Raw genomic sequence first — 6,166 nt, 5'->3', positions numbered from 1 at the left:
CCTCCAGGCAGGCGTCCTGAAGGGCACAGAGGTAATGCTTGGTTTGGAGCTGATGCTTGGTTGGGGGATATGCTTGGTTTGGGCCACTGGGGCTGATGCTTGGTTTGGGGCTGGGCCATTCAGCCCAGGTCTCAGGAAATTTGCTCCACGAGCCAATTTGCTTCCCCTCGTGGAGGCCCAGGCTTGTGAGAGCTCGGGCATTTGGTGGAGGATCAGGTCCGGAAGGGACAGTGGGAGTCACTCCTTATCAGAGATCCACCTCACACCGGACACGGCCCTGAGGGAGAGGGCTGCTTGCTGAAGCCGGAATCTTCATGGCTTCCTGCTAGTTTTTTACCAACATTGAATATTCTGGGTAACTGAAATTCGTGGTTTGGAAAGGAATAAATTGCAGAAGAGCTGTGACTGACCTTGGTGGAGGGGCAGCTCCGTGGACTAAGTGCTGGATGAGGGGGAAGGAACGGATGCCCATGGGACCAGCACTTCTCTTCCCAACTCTGTCCTCACTGGGTGGCCGGGTGGTGTCTCCCTGGCTCCGGACCCTGCTTAGCCCCATCCTGGTCCTGGGTTGCATTGCTGAGGGTCCCACCCTATTGACCTGACTCCAAGCAGAGCAAACTCGACTGTCTGTAGTGGTTTTTCCCACCCTGCGCTCCCCTATCTTGACCTCAACCAAAAGCAGGATAGTTTTCAAGTAAAATATTTCTCTTGAGCATCCCCTAGACTGGCAGAAAGTCAAGAAAGTTCCTTAGAAGACAGAGTGCACCCCCCTTAATTTTCAGGGGAGGAGAACGAGGCCCAATGTGGCCAAGAGCTAGAGAGTTAAGGGCAACACAGCTTCCTGACCCCCAGCCCGCTGCAAGCTGGGTGCCGTGTTGATCACAACAGCGCTTGTATGAGACCTGGCCCTTTAGTGATCTTGTATTTCAGTTTGGAAACTGTTGGGAGAAGCAGAAGAACATAATTAAGCTCCCCTTTCAGAGTGCCCAACACAGCTTCTTTCATTCCTTCTCAAGTCCTTCTCACTCTCCAAGACCCGCCTCATGGTTGGCCGCTCCATGGAGGCTTGTCCGTGACGTTTCTGCACGGACATGCTGCACGGGCTGTGATGACTCTTAGTTGTAAGAGCTGTATGTTGGTCAAGCAGAGCTGGGGTTTAAGGGGACACCTCTGATGGGGGTGGAGACACTCTCCTCCATGATGACCTGTCCACTCCCTGACTTAAAAAAAAAATATTTATTTATTTTGGCTCCACTGGGTGGCATGTGGGATCAGCATGACCAGGGTTTGAACCCAGGCCTCTCGCATTAGGAGTGCTCCCTGAATTGGGAGTGCAGAGTCTTAGCCACTGAGCTACCAGGGAAGTTCCCCACTCCCCGAATTTTTAAAAAATTATTTATTTTATTTTTGGCTGTGCTGGGTTTTTTTTGCTTCCTGTGCACTTTCTCTAGATTCAGTGAGTGGGGCTCCTCCCTAGTTGCGGTGCACAGCCTTCTCATTGCGGTGGCTTCTCTTGCTGCAGAGCACAGGCTCTAGAGCATGGACTCAGTAGTTGCGGTGCGTGAATTTAGTTGCCCCGCGGCACGTGGAATTTTCCTGGACCAGGGATTGAACCCGTGTCCCCTGCATAAGCAGGTAGATTCTTATCTACTGCACCACCAAGGAAGTCCCACTCTCTTGACATTTTTCCCAAACACAGGCACATCTTTTCAGCCCTGATGCATGACGGAAGTCCCTGTGAAGTCTTCACGGATGGAGATAGGGATGCTAGCTGTCTAGCAAGAAAGGGCTGTTGCCCCCTCCGCTAGTCCCCTCGTTCAGCCTATCCACAGTGTGGCCCGTTCACATTCTCAGTTCCTGATTTCCTCCCTGGATTCAGGACGCCCCCTGACTTGTGGGCAGATGCATCTGTGCCTTATTCTTCCTCAGGCTCTGCGCTGGTCATGTGCAGCTGGTAATTTGTGGGGTGTGTTCACCCCTTCTTCAGCAGCAGAGACTCCCATGACTGTCGGGTCTCTGATTCCAAGTCCTCGCCACCCTTTCTCCCCACAAGGTCCCTTTCTCCCGTGGGACCAGGGGTCTGTGTGAATTGCAGCTTGGGATCGAGGTACACTCGAGTTAGAAGCAACCTCCTTTCAGAGCCACCCATGTGCTACCTGGTTACCTGAGATTCTGGTCTCACCTGCCACCCCCATGCCCAGATGATGGCTCCAGATGACTCTTGAAAGGACTGAACTTTCACTTCTTGCTGCAGAGACAGCCGGGGTGGAAGTTTTCTGGGCAGATGGTGCATTCTCTTTACTCCAAAGGAGAGCGTGAAAGGGGGGCTTCTGTAGTTACAGCAATGCTCAATCATTTTCTGAATCTTTCAGACACAAAGAGTCCCACATAGGGGAGGACTCTACAGCTGGAGTCTGAACCTGGCAGGGTCCCATTTGTCCCCCAGCTCCTCAGATGGGACTAGTCTGATGACAGTTCACCTGAAGTCACACTCTGATGCATGATGGCACCTGCACATGTGTGTGTGTGTGGGGTCACTTGAATTGCAGCCCTGAAGGCTCTGTGAGGGCACCTGGGGAAGAGATGTGGAAACAACAGCCCCCGAGGACTGCCAGGGGCTAGAGGAGTCTCAGCTGTTCAGGCTGCTGTAACAAAAACACCACAGACGGGGTAGCCTGTGAACAACAGAAGTTTATTTCTCACAGTTGTGGAGACAGACAAGTCCAACATCAAGGCATTGGCAGATCTTTCTGTCGAGTTCTGCCTCCTGGTGGCTGTCCTCACACGTCTGAAGATGTGAAGGAGGTCTTGGGGCCTCTTTCACAAAGGCACTAACTCCACTCACAAGGGCTCCACCCTCATGATCTAATCCCCTCTCACAGCCCCCACGTCCTAATACCATCACCTTGGGGATTAGGTTTCCATATATGAATTTTGGGGACACAAATATTCAGTTCCAGCAGAATGGACTAACCAGAGCAGGAAGTCCAGTTAGAACAAATGGTACCCCCTATATGGACCAGATAGATACCTGCTTCTCCATCAGGAAGGAAGAAGTGTTAGTCTCTCAGTTGTGTCTGACTCTTTGTGACCCCCCTGGACTGTAGCCTGCTAGGCTCCTCTGTCCATGGAATTCTCCAGGCAAGAATACTGGAGTGGGTTGCCATGCTTTCCTCCAGGGGATCTTCCCGACTCAGGGTTCAAACCTGGGTCTCCTGCATTACAGATTCTTTACCTTCTGAGCCACCAGGGAAGCCCAGAGGAGGAAAAAAGGGTAGCAGGGATGAACTATCGATAATGAATTTGTTCTTGTCCTATTTTTTTGGTAAATCTTTTTTTTTGGTGGGGGGGTAAATTTAAAAAATTTGAAGTTTAGTTGACTTACAATGCTATGTTAGTTTCAGGTATATAGCAAAGTGTTCAGTTTCTAAGTTGTGTCCGACTCTTTGTGACCCCATGGACTGCAGCATGCCAGGCTTCCCTGTCCTTCACTATCTCTGGGAGTTTGCTCACATTCATGTCTACACAGTCGGTAATGCTATCTAACCATCTCATCCTCTGTAGCCCTCTTCTCCTTTGCCCTTCAATCTTTCTCAGCGTCAGAGTCTTTTGCAATGAGTCCGCTCTTGGCATCAGGTGGCCAAAGTATACTTATATCTATATCTATGTATATAAATTTTCAGATTCTTTTCTATATTATTATAAAATATTGAGTATAGTTCCTCATGCTATACAGTAGGTCTTTATTGTATTTTATATGTAGTAGTGTATATCTGTTAACCCCAAACTCCTAATTTATCTCCCCCCTACCCCACTTTCCCTGTTGGTAACCACAAGTTTGTTTTCTATGTCTGTGTCTATTTAAAGCAGAATTTAAAAGCCCATGTTAAGGGTTAACAATTATGAAACAGACCTGATATAAGCCAAGTTATTCTGGGGATACATCTTACTGGTTGCTCTGCTAGAGAAGGTGGCATTTTTCACCTTTGGCCAAATAAAGTAGAAACGTGTGTTAGTCTTGCCTCCTAACACAACTATAAATTCCTTGACGATGGAGCTGAGATTGGAGTTGAAATGAAGTGGGAGGCTGTCTGAGAAAGTCTCCTAGCAGAGGAGGCCCCAAAGGCCATGGCAGACCTGGGTGTCTCTCATCCTGCATCCCTTGCCCCTGAGGATAGGAAGGAGAAATAGATGTTTTCATTTTGTACATTTTTGTGACTGTCACTTGTCGCTGAGTGGCATAGGCTGAGTAGCTGATAGAAAACGTTAAGCTGTGTGGGGCCAGCAGGTCAGAGCCAGAGGACTCTTTGGAGAGCATTGGTTCCATCCATTCATGACAGAGACAATCAGCTGAGGTCCCGGGAGAACATGCAGCCTGTCAAGTTCAGACAGGGAATAAGTGCAGGTCTGGGACACGGGGCTCCTGCCCTCCCCACCCCTCTGGCTGCCCAGCCCATGACCCTGCCAACCCCTGAAACACACTCTGGTAAAACCCAGCTGCTCTTTGGACATGAAGGTAACACACTAGACTCTTGATGGATGGCCTGTGCTTGGAGGTCTTTCTCTGGGATCAGGGAAGGATTGGGCCCCTCCCACCCACTCCTCCTGGAGGTGTCCCCGTCTCTGAGGAGACAGGGCTGTGGACCCTGTTTGGACCGATATCTGCCTGGATAACCAGCAACTTTCTCCCTCTCTACTGCCGCTCAGCAGTAGAGAAAGATGAGGCCTCTTAAAGAGAAACAACCACAACTGCGTTACCACACTGAAAATATAAAAATTTCTCGATATAATAAATGTCTGGTTAGTAGTTGAACTTCTTCAGTTTTTATACACATTTGCAAAAAAATTATTTGAATCAGAAGCCAAATAAGGCCTACTCATTGATGGGGTTCTTAAGTCCCTTTTAATCTACAGGATAATCTTCTATATTTTTCTCTCACTTTTTTGGTTTTGATCGAAGGATCTAGGTTGTTCATCTTTTGGAAATTTCTAAAACTGGATTTTGCTGATTTCGCCCTTGTGAACGAAGGTGATCAATAACGTAGGGTGACCCATCGAGCCAGTTTTCTCTGTGCTCAAATCCAGAAGTCCTTAGCAAATCAGATTGGCCACTCAATGCTTTTTCCCGTCCTTTATATTTTCTTATTGTAAGTTGGTAATTAAGTTATAGCCTTTATCAGACTCATTTAATTTTTTGACAGGATTCTTCCCTAGTTAGTGGTGTGTTATTCCAACAGCAGGCACATAAATAGCTGTTTGCCTCTCATTTTGTGATATTAGAGCCTTTCATGACCAACGCTTACATCCATTCATTCGTCACAGGTTGCAAAGCGGTGATGTTCTTGTTCTACCTTCCCTTTCCGTTTATTAGCTGGACTTCTTTTATTAGAGACACACTCAGCACCTCTCTGGTTACCCAGAGCTACAGTGCACAGGTTAAAGGCTCTATCAGCCCTTGATTCTTTCTCTTTCTTTGCTGTCTTTTCCAAATATGGCTCCTTGGCATGCCCCCAAAGGGATGAATGGTTTCCTTTAGGGGCGTTATAAACTTATGGACACAGAAAAAGCTTCAATCTTTTGTAGTTATTATTCTTATTGATGTTTACATGTTTCCATCTTTGGCCAGTGGGAACTTCTTCAGGTTGGTTCCTGAGTTATTTTGATATAACCCAGTACTCTTGATAGTTTCCTTGTTTTACAATTTGACAAGACGTTCCAAACCAATTACTCAGTATACTCCTGTCCTGGTCTTGGGAATAGCCATTTCTCTAACGAATCCTGCTTCTTTTTAATGTAAAGTGTATTTACAGACAGAGATGCTCATTGCTACTAACCTGGTTGTTTTTTTCTAGTTCCTTTCAGTGGCTATAGCTAGGAAACATGTATTACTTTTAAAAGACAAAATATATAGTGTGTTCCTACTGATGTTACTAATTCAAATTCAGAGCTGCAGAGTTTTAACTGAACCTCATTGACCTTACATCTTTATCTTTTTCTCACACTGAAAATCCTGACTCTAAATGGTACCAGTGTAATTACTCCTTTGCTTTATGCCACAACCAGCACACACACAACAGTCTCTGAGTAACAATACGAACCTACACTACCGATAACAATATGATTACAGGAAACAGCGATATTTTTGAGGTTCTTTTTGTCCTGAGAC

The sequence above is a fragment of the Bos javanicus genome, chromosome 4, assembly GCF_032452875.1.
Source record: "Bos javanicus breed banteng chromosome 4, ARS-OSU_banteng_1.0, whole genome shotgun sequence".
In the NCBI taxonomy this organism is placed as follows: Eukaryota; Metazoa; Chordata; class Mammalia; order Artiodactyla; family Bovidae; genus Bos; species Bos javanicus.
This window is presented reverse-complemented; position numbering follows the sequence as displayed.